Source organism: Geotrypetes seraphini, chromosome 3, assembly GCF_902459505.1.
Source record: "Geotrypetes seraphini chromosome 3, aGeoSer1.1, whole genome shotgun sequence".
Classification (NCBI taxonomy): Eukaryota; Metazoa; Chordata; class Amphibia; order Gymnophiona; family Dermophiidae; genus Geotrypetes; species Geotrypetes seraphini.
The window spans coordinates 116,661,774-116,678,352 of NC_047086.1; the positions used below are offsets into that span (position 1 = coordinate 116,661,774).

Here is a 16,579-nt window from a genome sequence, read left to right on the forward strand (position 1 = left end):
CTTCTTCTTCTACTCTCGGAAGCCAGGGCCTTGTTGAGCCTTCGGGCGGTGGAGCCGGTCCCCCCAAACCAACGGGGGCGGGGGTTCTACTCCCGTTACTTTTTGGTCCCAAAGAAGACTGGGGACTTACGCCCCATTTTGGACCTCCGGAAGCTCAACAAGTTCCTGGTCCGGGAGAAGTTCCGTATGTTGTCGCTTCCGGTTCTCTACCCTCTGTTGGAGGAGGGGGACTGGATGTGCTCCCTAGACTTGAAGGAAGCGTATACTCATGTTCCGGTGCATCCCGCCTTCCGCAAGTTCTTACGGTTCCAGGTGGGGGAGTTGCACCTTCAGTATTGTGTCCTCCCCTTCGGGCTGGCCTCGTCTCCTCGAGTCTTCACGAAGTGTATGGTGGTAGTCGCGGCTGCCCTGAGATCTCAGGGGCTGCAGGTCTTCCCCTACCTGGACGATTGGCTGATCAAGGCATCATCCCGGGAGGGGGTTATCTCAGCGACCCGACAGACTATCATCTTCCTTCAACGTCTGGGGTTCGAGGTGAATTTTCCCAAATCGCAGCTGTGCCCTGCTCAATCCCTTCAGTTTATCGGGGCCGTGCTGGACACGGTTCGCCTTCGTGTGTTCCTTCCATCTTCGAGGCTGGAGGCTCTGCTTCGACTGTGCCGTCAGATTTCGCTGCAGCGCTCCGTCTCAGCACACCGGCTGATGATTCTACTCGGCCACATGGCATCGACAGTTCATGTCACACCGTTTGCCCGATTGCATCTGAGACTCCCTCAGTGGACCTTGGCCTCCCAGTGACGTCAGGATCGAGACCCGCTCTCCCTTCCTGTAACAGTGACTCCTTCCTTGAGACGCTCGCTCCGTTGGTGGACCAACTCTTCCAATCTTTCCGGGGGTTTGCTCTTTCTCGTCCCTCCACATCGCAAGGTCCTGACCACGGACTCTTTGGAGTACGCGTGGGGTGCTCACCTCGACGGTCTGCGGATTCAAGGTCTATGGTCTGCGGAGGACCGTCTTTGTCACATCAATGTGTTGGAGCTTCGCGCCATTTTTCTGGCAGCTCGAGCGTTCTGCCATCTGCTGCGCAATCAGGTAGTCCTGGTACGGACGGACAACCAAGTGGCAATGTATTATGTAAACAAGCAAGGGGGGACGGGCTCTTGGTCCCTGTGCCGGGAAGCCTTGCGCCTTTGGGAATGGGCGGTCTCCCAGAACATCTTCCTGCGGGCGGTTTACATTCAGGGAGAGAAGAATTGTCTGGCCGACAAACTCAGTCGTCTTCTCCAGCCGCACGAGTGGTCGCTCAATTCCCGAGTTCTGCGAGAGGTCTTCGACCGCTGGGGGACTCCTCAGGTGGATCTGTTTGCCTCCCCGGGGACTCACAAACTGCCCCTCTATTGTTCTCGGATTTACTCCCAGGACCGTCTCGAGGCCGATGCCTTCCTTCTCGACTGGGGAGGGAGGTTCCTTTATGCATTTCCTCCTTTTCCTCTGATCTTGAGGACGTTGGTTCATCTCAAGTCATCCAGAGCCACTATGATTCTCATTGCGCCTCATTGGCCTCGTCAGCACTGGTTCTCCCTGCTCCTTCAACTCAGTGCCAGGGAGCCTCTACTTCTGCCTGTTTTTCCCTCTCTGCTGTGTCAGAGTCGGGATTCGCTGTTGCATCCCAATCTTTAGTCATTACATCTGACGGCTTGGTTCCTTTCCCCCTGACTTCGGTTTCTGTTTCTCAGTCGGTCATGGAGGTGTTGGAAGCCTCGCGCAAGGTCTCGACTCGGCTTTGTTATTCCCAGAAGTGGACCAGATTTTCATCCTGGTGTTCCTCGCACCATCTGGATCCGAGTTCGGTTCCGGTGTCCTCGGTTCTGGAATATTTGTTGCATTTGTCCAAGTCTGGGCTAAAGACAACTTCCATTCGGGTGCATCTCAGTGCTATTGCTGCTTTCCATCGGCATCTCGAGGGACGTTCTCTCTCTCTTCATCCTCTGGTGGTTCGTTTCATGAGGGGTTTAGTGAATGTAATGTAATGTAAAGTAATTTATTTCTTATATACCGCTACATCCGTTAGGTTCTAATGTTAATCCTCCTCTGAAACCTCCTCCTGTGGTTTGGGATCTTAATGTGGTCTTGGCTCAGCTGATGAAACCTCCTTTTGAGCCAATTGACAAGTCTCTTCTTAAGTTTCTCACTTGGAAGGTGATCTTTTTACTTGCGCTCACGTCTGCTCGTCGGATTAGTGAGCTGCAGGCTTTGGTTGCGGACCCGCCCTTTACTGTGTTCCATCATGACAAGGTGGTTCTTCGCACCCATCCTAAATTTTTACCTAAGGTTGTGTCTGATTTCCACCTCAATCAGTCAATTGTTCTTCCGGTGTGTTTTCCGAAGCCCCACGCTCATCCTGGGGAGGTGGCGCTTCACACTCTTGACTGTAAGAGGGCGTTGGCTTTTTATCTTCAACGCACCAAGTCTCATCGGAAGGTTCCTCAATTATTTTTGTCCTTTGATCCTAATCGGTTGGGACGTCCTGTTTCCAAGCGCACCTTGTCCAACTGGTTGGCTGCTTGTATTTATTTTTGCTACGCTCAGGCTGGTCTCGAGCTGCATGGTCGGGTTACGGGACATAAGGTCCAAGCGATGGCAGCTTCTGTTGCTTTCCTCCGGTCTACTCCGATGGAGGACATCTGCAAGGCTGCCACTTGGTCTTCGGTTCATACTTTCACCTCCCACTACTGTCTGGATACGTTATCCAGGAGTGATGGCCGGTTTGGCCAGTCAGTTTTGCGAAATCTGTTTTCCTAAATTGCCATCCTCCCACCTGCCCTTTTTTGGTTGGCTTGGAGGTCACCCACATGTGAGAATATCATGCCTGCTTGTCCTGGGATAAAGCACAGTTACTTACCATAACAGGTGTTATCCAGGGACAGCAGGCATATATTCTCACAACCCACCCTCCTCCCCTGGGATGGCTTCTTTGCTGGATATGGAACTGAGGACCACGAGGTGGGGATGCGCCCTCTAGTGGGCAAGAAGGCATGCACATGCGTGGTGCAGCATAGCAAACTTGAAACTTCAATCAAGTTTGCTTGAAAAGCTGTCCGCGCTGGGGCTCCGTAGATGACGTCACCCACATGTGAGAATATATGCCTGCTGTCCCTGGATAACACCTGTTACGGTAAGTAACTGTGCTTTCTCTGCCATTAGATTTGAGGTGTGAACAGAATTATTTTAGATAAAGGAAACTACTGGTTATTTGCAACATTTTTCCACTGTTGTAAGCTGGCTTCCTTTGAAACTGTTGTATTATTGTAGCCCTGAACAAGAGATTTAACCAGCCAGGAGCCATTTCTGGCAAGTTAAATTGCTTTGAATGTTGATCCATGCTCCATGTTGCGTTGTTTATACCCAGTTTGAATAGCTGGTATCACAAAATCTGAAGAGGTATTCAACCAACTTTCTGCTCACCTCAACCCCTGCCTATCAAAGATAATGCAGCAAACAAGCAGGGGCCTCATAAAAGAGGCCACAAAAATCATGAGCTCCATTCTTTCAAATGGTCAAATTACCAACAACATTGAAAAGGGCAGTGGTGTACCTTCTTCTATAGAAGAACAATCTTCACCAGGCCAAGTTCAAAAGTTACTGGCCAGTATCTAACATCACATTTATAGGAAAACTTAAGGAACAAGGAAAGGTATTGGGACTTATATACCACCATTTTGTAGTTTTTCAACCACATTTAAAATGGTTTACATACAGGTATTTCAAGCAAAATTCCTTTTTTATATATTCTGCAAAAAACACTTTGGTAGCCTGTGGTTTTAACCCGCCAAAAGTGCCCTCCTCCCCGAGCCCCAAAAAATGCCTCCCCCACACCAATGCCCACCACTGCCATATAGCCTGGTTCCCCCAAAAACTCCCCAACGCTGCCCACCTCCCCACCCCGTGCACATGAATTTGGCAGGAGGGATGCCAACTCTCTCTAGCCATCACAAATCCACCACCGGCCGGCCGGACCTACCCCTTCACCGTACCTTTAAAAAGTTGGGAGCAGGACGAATGCTTAGTTCCTCCTGCTCCAGACCTCCGACAAAATGTGACCTTAGGCCCCGATAGTGAATCAATCGCTGTTTTAAAATTGGCCAACAGCGATTGACTCCACTATCTTTAGTGAATCTGGGCCTTTTTTGCTATGGTTTCCCTGGGCTGATATACAGTCATGAGTATTACTAAACTATAATGTATTTCTTACCCTGAATTTCTGGGTACTTCATCATTAGTAACATACCCCAGCGTAGGGTAGTGGATGTTGTCTCCATCCCAGCAGCAAACAGGTTTCTCACAACACATATTAAATTTTCCTCATGGAAATATAAATTTGTGTTAGCTTTCTCCTATAAATTTAAACAAATTGAAATGTAACTTGTGACAATAAAATTTTAAGGTAAACGGAAGGAATATTTTATATTTCCATTTCCATATCATTAATTTCAGAGAAACTGTCCAAAGAATCTTATGATTTAAATTATGCAGTATAATGTATGGGGCTCATAATTGAAACAGAAAAACGTCCAAAAACCGGCCTAAGTCGGCACATGGACGATCATAAATGAAAGACGTCCAAATGCCAATAATCAAACCGGGTTTTGGACGTATTTGTAAACAACCTAGGTCTTCATAGTGCCGCTAAACAACCATAGCTAAACGGGGCGTTTCAGGAGGAGTGTCGAGGGCAGGATTTGGGCGGGACATGGGCAGGCTTAAACTTAGTTGTACAGCATGTATAACCGAAAGGGTTCATAGGCATAATCGCGGAAGACAAAGGCGCGCGCCGAAGAAAATTACTGTTTTTAGGGGCTCCGACGGGGGTTTTTGTTGGGGAGCCCCCCCACTTTACTTAATACTGATCGCGGTGGCGTTGTGGGGGGTTTGGGGGGTTGTAACCCCCCACATTTTACTGGAAACTTAACTTTTTCCCTAAAAACAGGGAAAAAGTGAAGTTTTCAGTAAAATGTGGGGGGTTACAACCCCCCAAACCCCCCACAACGTGGCGTGATCTGTATTAAGTAAAGTGGGGGGGGTTCCCCACCCACGCCCCCCCATCGGAGCCCCTAAAAACAGTAATTTTCTTCGGCACGCGCCTCCGCGCTGCGCTCAATTGTCTGCGTGCGCCTTTGTCCCGGCGCGCTTTTGACCTGACACCAACCGAAAGTTTTACAACAGAGCCTAGACGGAACTTGGACATTGTGACTTAGACCATTTAAAACAGTGGTTCCCAACCCTGTCCTGGAGGACCACCAGGCCAATCGGGTTTTCAGGATTGCCCTAATGAATATGCATGGTGCGAATTTGCATGCCTCTCACTTCCATTATATGCAAATCTCTCTCATTGCATATTCATTAAGGCTAGCCTGAAAACCCAATTGGCCTGGTGGTCCTCCAGGACAGGGTTGGGAACCACTAATTTAGAACATGGTCTAAGTCACACAAACCCACCTAAAGTTACCAGATAAGCACCACACACTACTCCAGACCCCTCCAACCTCATAAAAATCATAATCACACCTGTAAATTTCAGCCTCCATAACATCATCACCTGGCAGCCTGGCATAAGAAAGCCTAGTCCAGCACAGAGGCAGCTTAAGTCATCTTGGGGGTGGGTTAGGGACCCATTGAGAGGAGGCCCCATACCCATAAGCCCCTGTAATCACTGCATTGATACTGAAACATGTGCACTCCCTTATACACCCCCAAAACCCTTTTGTACTGGCATAAAAGTGGCTCCTACAGCCATAAGGGCTATTTAGGGTGATAGATAAGTGGGTCTAGGGGATTCTGGAGGTGGTTTGAGGGGCTCACCATAACCTATATGGGAGCTGTAGTGAGATGATGACATGGCACCCTTTTTGTGACATTCACAGCAGTGCCCTGTAAGGTACCCCACTATTTAGGTGGCATGTCTGGGTGTTCAGTCCATCACTTTGCAGACCCCTCCTATGTCCAACAGGGCTTGTTCTAGACGTGTTTGACTTGGATGAAAAGTTGTAAGAAAATGTGGTATAAAGATGGATGATTTAGCGGCTTGGACGATCAGATCAGCAGGGCATATATTTAGATGATTTTCAAAACGAAAAAAAATTTTGACGCCGTACCTAAAGAAGGATTTGGCGATACTCGAGAGGGTTCAGAAGAGAGCGACACGTTTAATAAAAGGTATGGAAAACCTTTCATACGCTGAAAGATTGGAGAAACTGGACTCTTTTTCCTGGAGAAGCAGAGACTTAGAGGGGATATGATAGAGACTTACAAGATCATGAAGGGCATAGAGAAAGTGAAGAGGGACAGATTCTTCAAACTTTTGAAAACTACAAGAACGAGAGGGCATTTAGAAAAATTAAAAGGGGACAGATTCAGAACCAATGCCAGGAAGTTCTTCACTCAACGGGTGGTGGACACCTGGAATGTGCTTCCAGAGGGCGTCATAGGACAGGGTACGGTATTGGAGGTCAAGAAGGGATTGGACAATTTTTTGAAGGAAAAGGGGATAGAAGGGTATAGATAGAGGGTTACTACACAGGTCCTGGACCTGATGGGCCGCCGCGTGAGCGGACTACTGGGCATGATGGACTTCTGGTCTGACCCAGCAGAGGCACTGCTTATGTTCTTATGTGTCCTAAGCTATTTTTACTTTGGACGACTTGTGACTTGGACAAAAACGGACTTAGACGTTCCTTTCAATTATGCCCCTCCACGCGTCCAGTTATCTATTAAGTCAGTGTTTTATTGATATTTAACACCAAGTGATATTCCTCCAACCAAAGAGATATATTTATGAAACTTACAAAACTGTTTATATAAGATAATTTATATAGCGATATACTTGTATGTCAAATTCTTGAATAATTGTCAATAAAGGTGCAATAAAAACAAACAAATTGGAGATATAGCAGATCTGGAAAGTTTTGTGTTATTTTTAAATACTGTAGTTGCAAGTGTTGCAAAGAAAACTTCTTAACAATACTGTAGATAAAACACAATAAATACCATTTACAAATACAGTCATATTATACAGCCAAATTGCTTTTCACCTACATAAATTGCTTTGAAAATTGCTGTCCACTGGTTATCGATAGGGATACAAGTTAAGAATATATTTTTGCTAGTATGAAGAACTACCCCAGCAGCTTCAGGCCTCTTCATAAATGTAGAAACAGGTAAATCATTAACTTAAGTGCATTGCCTTATTGTCATTGTATTGAACCAATCCTAGTGTTGAAAGGATGCTCCTACATTTATTTTATCTATTTATTACAAGGGCTTGATATACTGCTGCAGATATAGTTGACAACAGAGAGTGGAGGAAGCAAGCAAATGTAGAGGGCATAGGCCAAAAACAGGAGGAGCCACAGGTGCCATGATACCCCCCCCCCCCAATTTTGCTACCCTTCCTTTTTCCCCAGGAGGCCTTTTTTTCTCTTACCTTGGAAGGCTAGCCAGCTCCCTCTAAAATATAGCTGCCTAAAAAGTTGCCATCCCAGAGTAAGAGAACAAATACCTTATAGACACAGTAGGTAAGAAGAGACATGATGGAGATAGGGTGGGGGGTTGAATTGTGGACACCGCAGTCAGAAAGGGAAGAAGAGAAGGAGGGAGATGCTAATGGGGGTTGAGAGGGAAGGAAAGAGGTTCCGGAGACAATGGGGGGGAGTGGAACATTAAGACACCACAGAGAGGTTGAATGATAGACACCACAGGCAGAGGGGGGAGAGAAGGAGATGCTGAAGAGAGAGGGGTGGGTGGGCAGGCGAGAGGAGAGATGCTGGAGATCATGGGGGTTTGAAAGTGAGGGAAGGAGATAGATATGAGAGACTATAGGGGTGGTAGAATGCTGGACACCAGAGCAGGGAGCAGGAGAAAAGGGAAAGAGATGCTGGAAGACCATGGGGCTGGAATGTTGGACACCACAGGTGTGTGTTTGTGGGGGGGGGGGAAGTGAAGGAGACAGATGCTGAAGGGAGAGGGAGAGGCAGATGTTGAAGAGAAGAGGGGAATCGATATATGCTAGAGACTATGGAATGTTGAGAGGATGGAAGGAAAGAGTGCTGGAAATCATGGATTTGGTGGGATGCTGGACATCATAAGCAGGGGGGTAGAAGGGAAGGAAGGAGATGCTGAAGGTGGAGGGAAGGGGAGGAGAGAGATGCTAAAGATAATGGGGGGTGAAGATGCTGTAGGACCCGGGAAGTCTGAGAGGAAGGGAAAGAGAAAGATGATGGAGACTGAGGGGGTGGAATGCTCAACACTATAAGCAGGGGGCAGGAGAAGGAAAGAAGAGATGCTGAAGGAGAAGGGAAGGAAAGTCATTTTGGAAACCATGCAGGAGGGAGAGAGATGCTGTATACTATGAAGAGTTGAGAGGGAGGGAAGGAAAGAAATGCTTGACACTATTGGAGGGAAAGAGGGATTGAGAGGGAAAGAAGGAAGGTGAGATATGCCAGATGCCACAGAAGAGGACTAGGGTGAGATGGAAGGACTGAGGTGGAGCTTGGGCACCCCTAAATAATAAAGTGTTCCACTGCCCCTGGTACAGGATCACAGAAAGAGCTGGGGTAGGGGTGGGGTAGAAAAAAAGGAGAGAAGGAAAAGAAAACAGAAATTTGGACAGATCAATCACATTATTTACCTCCTGCTGTTTGACAAGGAATACATCGATGAAGCTTCTTTGGTCATTTACATCCAGCTTTTCAAGATGTTTTAAGAATGTTTCTTTTATAAAACTATGTAATTCATTTGTATTTTTCATTACAGTTGTGTGGCTTCCAGGAAATATTCGAAGTATAGGATATATGTTGTATAACTATGAATAAAAAAACAAAATACAAAAACATAATGATCTATAAGTACAAGTAAATCAGTAATTAAATACTTAGTTAATATCCATAGTGCATTATCCATAATCTAAACAGGGTTTTGAGTTGGGTTAATTTTGAAAGACGTTCTGTTTGGTACATAGTGTTTTCTATGCACATACAGTAAATGTGTTCATAAAATTGTTCAGACTACTGCACATCATGTTGCTTGCTTAAAATCTGCAATGTATGATTATTTGATGTGAGCAAAGTACTCCTCATGGGTGAGGAAGGGGTTAGTGTTTTCATGTATACATGTAAGATAAGAAATGCGTACTTGTTATTCGTGAATAGTAATGTTTGAAAAAGAAGTATTCACATACATTCCCTTAGAAAAGTTTTGTAACTAGGTACATTGTAAGGGTGTTTCCTTATTTGCACCTGAAGGTTAGGCCTCTATGACATCATCAAGCCTGAACCATCATTTAAGCCTGATCCATTGTCTGCAAGAAATCTTTCCAGCATGAACCTTGCAAGAAGAGAAAGAAGAAAATATTTTTGCTGTTTCTGCCTGATGCCTTCTGGGTATGTACCAGAACTGTATTCTAGTCAAGGACATCTAGCTATGCCCATGTGAATCTTGGGGGAGTTATGCTCCTATGCTGTGCTTATCTATTGAAGGCGCCTGTGTCTCCCAGCCTGTATGAGACTTTATACAGAAAGGCTATTCATCTAAGTTCTGTTTCTGGATTGGTCCGAAGAGGTCATCTGACGAGATCCAAGTGAAAAGGTGCTAATTATAATTTAGTCTGTGTTCGGATGTGGTGAACTCGCATCTCATCACAGGTATTCTCCACACACCTCTTTAAAATAATTAAGACCTGAACAGTTACCTCGTGTGACTCTCTGCCTGAGAGAGAGTGAATCGGACTTTAAACAGATCTAGATTCCATCACATTAAGGAAATCTTTGCTGCCAACCTAAATTATAGCTGCACCAGTGGCTGACGAACACTTGTTCCTGTAACAGAAGGATTTCTATATCTGCTAAACTGAGGAGACGTCTTCCATTTCACCTGATTCAGTGCTAAGGCCTAATTGAATGGTGAGATAAGGAACTTATTATCTTATCAGCTGGGGTTAGATAAAGTATCCTATTGTGATATAGGATAAGGCTTGTAAAGCTACTCTTGGTGATAACTGTAATAGATTGCTGCTAATCAGGAATTGTTATTATAAGGAATTGTTTAGTGTGTGTAAGAATTAGTTTTACTTATTTATCTAGCAAGTGTGTTGTAATAATTATGTACTGAGTTTCATATATGTAATAAGATATTTTGTGAACAATATTTAGATATTGCTGCTGGCTTGTGAATTATATTTTTCTATTTTCATAATAAAAGTATTTCTCATTAGCCTTGGTCTTATGTCGTGTAAATAGGCAAAGAAAGTTGAACCTGGATGAGATATTATGGTCTTCCCTAGAAACTAACAGGCACTTATTTGTTTATGTAACTGATTAGTGGACCGTAAATCTTTCTACAACATACAAGTGCCTGCTATTCAAGTTAAATGGCCTCTTGTAAAAAAAAACAACCCACACACCCTCATCATGTCAGAACAACAGATTACTGTAGTTCCTTTCTGTTTTTATTGTTTTATAAATTTTGTCCACCATTTTGATTCTTGTTTTGAAAGGCGGTATAAGTCCTAATAAATATAAACAAACTCCTGTACAAGTTTCCTTGCTTCACCCCTTGAAACCCACTAAAAGATCTTTCCTCCACAAACTTCTCTCTCTTTCCCAAAGATCAACTACCCATCCCCTGTAAGCCCTACTGGTCCAGGTTAGGGAGGGTAAGGATGAACTCTATTTTCAGCTGCCCATGTTGTCTCTGGGTTCAAGGCCACGTGTTAGGATTTTACTCTTATAAAATCTGATAACCCTATGCATCTTGGCCCTTCTTCTCAATATGTTTCCTTTGGGACGTAGGACTAGGTCAGGAGTCAGCAACATGTGGCTGTTCTTGCATGTGGCTGTGGCTCTCCAGGCCCTGACCCTTTAATCTCCCTCCCAACCCAACGATTCACCCTTTGGGCCTACTGAGGTACCTGGTGGTCCAGCTGGGCTCTTTGTGGCAGGAGTGAGGCCCTCTCGCTCCTGCCTCCTCATTGTTGCCTTCTAAAATAGCTGCCATGATCTCTTGTAGTACTGTGAGCTGCCACAAGAGATCATAAAAGCTATTTCAGAAGGCAGCTGTGAGAAGGCAGGAGCAAGAGGGCCGCCAACTCCTGGCACAAAGACTCCCGCTGGACCACCAGGTACATTAGTAGGCCCGGAGGGGGAGGGGGGCAGAATTGTGGGATCGAGAGGGAAATTAAAGGGTTGGGGCCTGGAGAGGTGAGAGAACCTTGGCTATGGGTAGGGGGAGGGAGGGATGAGAGATGTAGAGACCTGTTGGTTGGAGGGGAGAGAAGCTACACCATGAGGCTCTTTGTAAATCTTGGTTCAAACATTTTGGATAAATTGGCTCTTTGCTGTAAAAAAGTTGCCAACCCCTGGACTAGATATTCCTGTTTCCCTAATGATCTCTTTTTTCCCTAATGATCTCCTTTTTATAGGCACTGAGGTTGAAATTGGATACATACTTTATTAAAGGTGGTTAACACACATACCTATGTAAATCTCTAGATCCCTATAATATTAGATACTACCACCAGTTCAATGTCTTCATTTGCAATTACTAATTCATTTAATGAATGGCAATACTGTACATTTTCTAGTCTTGTAAAAATACTTTTGGTTTTTTGAAACTGTCATTTTTCATTTTTGTAAACTAGGGATTCTCAACCCAGTAATTGGAACACACCTAGCCAATCAAGTTTTCAGGAAATCCATCATGAATATGCATATAATGGTTACTGCGGATGGGCAGACTAGATGGACCATTTGGCCTTTATCTGTCATCATGTTTCCTTGTTTATATATTTGAATAGATAGAGATAATGTATACAAATTTATTTCATGTATATTCTTGGTAGATATATTGAAACTTGACTGGCTATGTATATCCCAAGGACTGGGTTGATAGCCCCTGATTTTTACTGATTTTTACTTTAATGTCTATCATAGTGCTTTTTTTCATGTCATTCTCATGGTATTTCAGTAGTATAATGGGTGCACCATCTATCAAACTAATTGAAAGCTGAGGTAAGGCTCAGCCAATCAGCATTCACTTCTGGATTAGACCACACCCACCAATGACCACACCCATTCCATGCCCACACATCACCCATCGCCCACATCATGCCCACCCCGCACCCCTCCATCAGGAATGAATGGTGAGAGCTCCATGCAAATTACACCCTCTGCCTTTTCCCACAGTAATGCTCCAAGTCTATGCCACCCCTCTGCTTTCTGATGATGTCAGCAGAAAAGGCCCCCCCTCCCCCAGAAATGCACTTTCTGATGATGTCAGTAGAAACATGTCTGACCCAGACATGCAAGTAACTGCTACTGGCGTATATAGTCATTATTAGAAGAAGTCTAATAAAACAGAGAACATAAAAATGTTACCCCCATTATAAAGACAGAGAGGGCAATTTTTATGTCTGTCCAATTTGGATATCCTGAGAAGTGTATCTAAAACATGGATGCTGGAAACATCCATTTTTAAACTGCTGGACGTCCATCTTTTTTTTTTTAATAGCCTATTTAGACATCTTGGCCATCAGGACATCCAACCTTAGGATAAGAAAATAAGAATTGCTACTGCTGGGTCAGACCAGTGGTCCATCGTGCCCAGCATTCCGCTCCCGCGGCAGCCCTCAGGTCAAAGACCAGAGCCTTAACTGAGATCAACCCTACCTGCGTACGTTCCGGTTCAGCAGGAACTTGTCCAACCTTGTCTTGAATCCTTGGAGGGTGTTTTCCTCTATAACAACCTCCGGAAGAGCGTTCCAGTTTTCCACCACTCTCTGGGTGAAGAAGAACTTCCTTACGTTTATACGGAATCTATCCCCTTTTAACTTTAGAGAGTGACCTCTCGTTCTCCCTACCTTGGAGAGGGTGAACAACCTGTCTTTATCTACTAAGTTTATTCCCTTCAGTATCTTGAATGTTTCTATCATGTTCCCTCTCAATCTCCTCTTTTCGAGGGAGAAGAGGCCCAGTTTCACTAATCTCTCGTTGTACGGCAACTCCTCCAGCTCCTTAACCATTTTAGTTGCTCTTCTCTGGACCCTTTTGAGTAGTACTGTGTCCTTCTTCATGTACGGCGACCAGTGCTGGACGCAGTATTCCAGGTGAGGGGGTACCATGGCCCAGTACAGAACCTTCTCCGATCTGTTTGTGATCCCCTTCTTAATCATTCCTAGCATTCTGTTCGTCCTCTTCGCTGCCGCTGCACATTGCAACTTGTCAATCAGTACTCCCAAGTCTCTTTCCTGGGGGGTCTCTCCACGTACCGCCCCGGACATCCTGTATTTGTATATAAGATTTTTGTTACCAACATGCATCACCTTACACTTATCCATGTTAAACCTCATTTGCCATGTTGCGGCCCATTTCTCGAGCGTGTTTATGTCCTGCTGCAGATCTTCGCAATCCTTCTGCGTCTTCACTACTCTGAATAGCTTCGTATTGTCTGCAAATTTCAAGTTTCAAGTTTTATTTTGGTTTGATGAATCGCTTATTTACTTTACTAAGCGAAATACAACTTTAATAAAAAGTATAGGGGGGGGAGGGGGCGCTAGCAAGCCAGATAGGAGATGGCAGCATAACTGCAGAGCTCCGGCTGCACAATTACCAAATCAATATAATCGCTTCTTCAAAACTCTTTTTTTGAGAGGTTAAAACATCTACTTACTCCTGTAACGACATGGCTTCTTCGAAAGTAGGCAAACGGCACAAGCCTGACCCACCGTCTCCTAAAAAGCCGTCGGATGAAAGCAAAGAAGACGACAGCCCACAGGCCATATTGGCTGCGCTTAAGACACTACGCTCTATGCTAGCAGATGTTCAGATTGATATCACGGAGATTAAATCCGATATAGCCGACATGAGGGAAGAAGTAGCACAGTTCCAGCAAAGGCTACAACCAGTAGAAGATAAACAAGCTACTCAGCAGACACACATTAAAGACTTGCAATTACAAGTCAAAAAGATTCCTCAACTTGAACGGGAATTGGAAGAAGCGAATTTAAGATCCCGCTGAAATAATCTGAGAATATTAGGGATCCCGGAAGGAACTGAATCCACTAATATGATTAAATACCTGGAAACCTTCATTCCAAAGATTCTAGATATGCAGTTCGACAAACCGTTGGAGATCGACCGCGCTCACAGAGTTCCTTCACATATGCTCACAAATGCTCGATATCCACGCTCGATTGTACTTTGGCTGCTTCGGTTCAGCCAAATACCTGAAATCATGGCACGCGCGAAGGTGAAATCTCCTTTAAAGCTTGATGGATATAATGTCCTATTCGTGCCTGATCTGAGCAAAAGAACCGCTCAGCTTCGCAAACAAATGTTAGCATATCGTCCCAAGTTAAAGGAACTTAATGCCAAATATGGTATGATGTACCCGGCGCGAATGCGGGTAACTCTAAATCAGTGTTTTTCAACCTTTTTTGGGCAAAGGCACACTTGTTTCATGAAAAAAATCACGAGGCACACCACCATTAGAAAATGTTAAAAAATTTAACTCTGTGCCTATATTGACTATATATAAAGTAATTCACTTGAGTGCCACCGCCGCCATCGGGAATAGGCCGGCGCCAAGTTCTCCCTGCTTCTCTTCCCCGTGGGGCCGACCAACTCTCGCCACCCGTCGTCAATTCTAACATCGGAGAGGACGTTCTAGGCCAGCCAGGCAGCGATTGGCTGGCCCAGAACGTCCTCTCCGACGTCAGAATTGACGCGAGTGGCGAGAGTTGGCCGGCCCCACAGGGAAAAGCAGGGAGAACTTGGCGCCGGCCTGTTCCCGATGGCGGTGGTGGCACTCAAGTGGCTAAAGAGCCGCAGTTTGCCGGCCTAGGGACAACACTGGAGGGTGGCCAGCTGTGCACCCCCTTGGGACGTAAACCCGGGGTGGGGCAGACCGCCCCCCCCACCCTGGTATGCCACTATCTGTACCTCACTCCCTCCCTATGACCAAAAATTCTCCTTTCTTCTATTCCCCGTGTACACAACCATCTCTTTCCTTCCCTTCCTCTCTCCAAAGTCCATGCCTTCTGTGTCCAAACACTCATTCCCTCCCCCACCTCAGCATCTCTTTCCCTCCCTTCCTCTCTCCCAAGTCCATTTCTTCTGTGTCCAAAAACGCATTCCCTCCCCCACCTCAGCATCTCTTTCCCTCCCTTCCTCTCTCCCAAGTCCATGCCTTCTGTGTCCAAAAACCCATTCCCTCCCCCACCTCAGCATCTCTTTCCCTCTCTTCCTCTCTCCCAAGTTCATGCCTTGTGTCCAAAACGCACTCCCTCCCCCTTTTGTGTTCCGTGTTTGCCTCCCAGCCCATCTTTGCAACTTTCTCAGCAAAACGAAGCTCAAGCCGCGAGGCTTGTCTTCTGCTTCCTGCCTGCCCTGCCACGCACAAATAGCTAAACGGAAGTATTCTCCGACGTCAGCGCTGACGTCGGAGGGCAGGCTTTGCTTAAGCCCTCCTTCCGACGTCAGCGCTGACATCGGGGAACGCTTGCGATCGGCTATATGTTAGCTGCAGGGCAGGCAGGAACAGAAGACGAGCCTCGCGGCTCGAGATGTATTGAACTCCGCGGGTCCCCCGTCCAGCTCTCTCCTGTCCACGTGGGGCGGACCGCCCCTCTCCCTAGACTGTGGCCTTGGACCCTGGGGGAGCCCGGGCCCCCTGTCAGCTCCGGGCCCCTGAATGCAGGACTGGTGGTACTGCCCTGATGGCGGCCCTGACCGTACGGCACACCAGGCAACATCTCGTGGCACACTAGTGTGCCGCGGAACAGCGGTTGAAAAACACTGCTCTAAATAATAGTACTAAAGACTTCACGGATCCCATCGCGCTCACTGACTTTATAGAGGAGATGCGACCCTCACCGATTGATGTAGTGTGAAAGCCATGCGATTTGCTATATTTCGCTAATGCCATGTACTTTCGATACTATCAACTAGCTCATTCTCACCGGTTCTGCAGAAATACTCTATGGTATGACTTACTGGACAACCTTCCTTTTTCACCGGCCTTGTTGATATGATTACGTGGACTTCTATTCTCACCATTTTTACACTATGCCTTGGTTTGTGAAGTACTTTTTGTGCTTCTGTTCTATCCTCTATCTCGAGCACCATTCCAGGGACAAAGTTTTGGCAGACATCATGGCACCTTCACTGCCTTCAGGAAGATGAGACACGTGGCGGCTGGCGCGAAAATTCAGCGCCATGTGAGCTAACTCTACACAGCGTTTGTCAACATCGGGAGAACCCGCTATATATACACAGATCTTAAATTTGCTGTGCTTCAAATCTCCTGCCTGGACAACTGCGCTGCTCACCCTTCTGAGTACTCCCTGTTTGCTCAATATCACCTTGATGTGGCCTGCTGTATACGGCGTGTTTTACTCTCATATTCCATTGCTCCATGACTACTATGACTACTGACTTGTATGTTTAACCTTGATAGAAGTGTTTCGAGTATTCCTTTTATTATCAGTCATACGGTTGCTTCCAACTAAATCGATGCATTGAGATTACTTTTC

At 45.9% G+C, this 16,579-nt stretch overlaps 1 pseudogene; it reads right to left on the reverse strand.

The window, feature by feature from the left end:
• LOC117356546 overlaps positions 1-16,579 on the reverse strand; it is a 106,869-nt pseudogene that overhangs the window by 13,036 nt on the left and 77,254 nt on the right.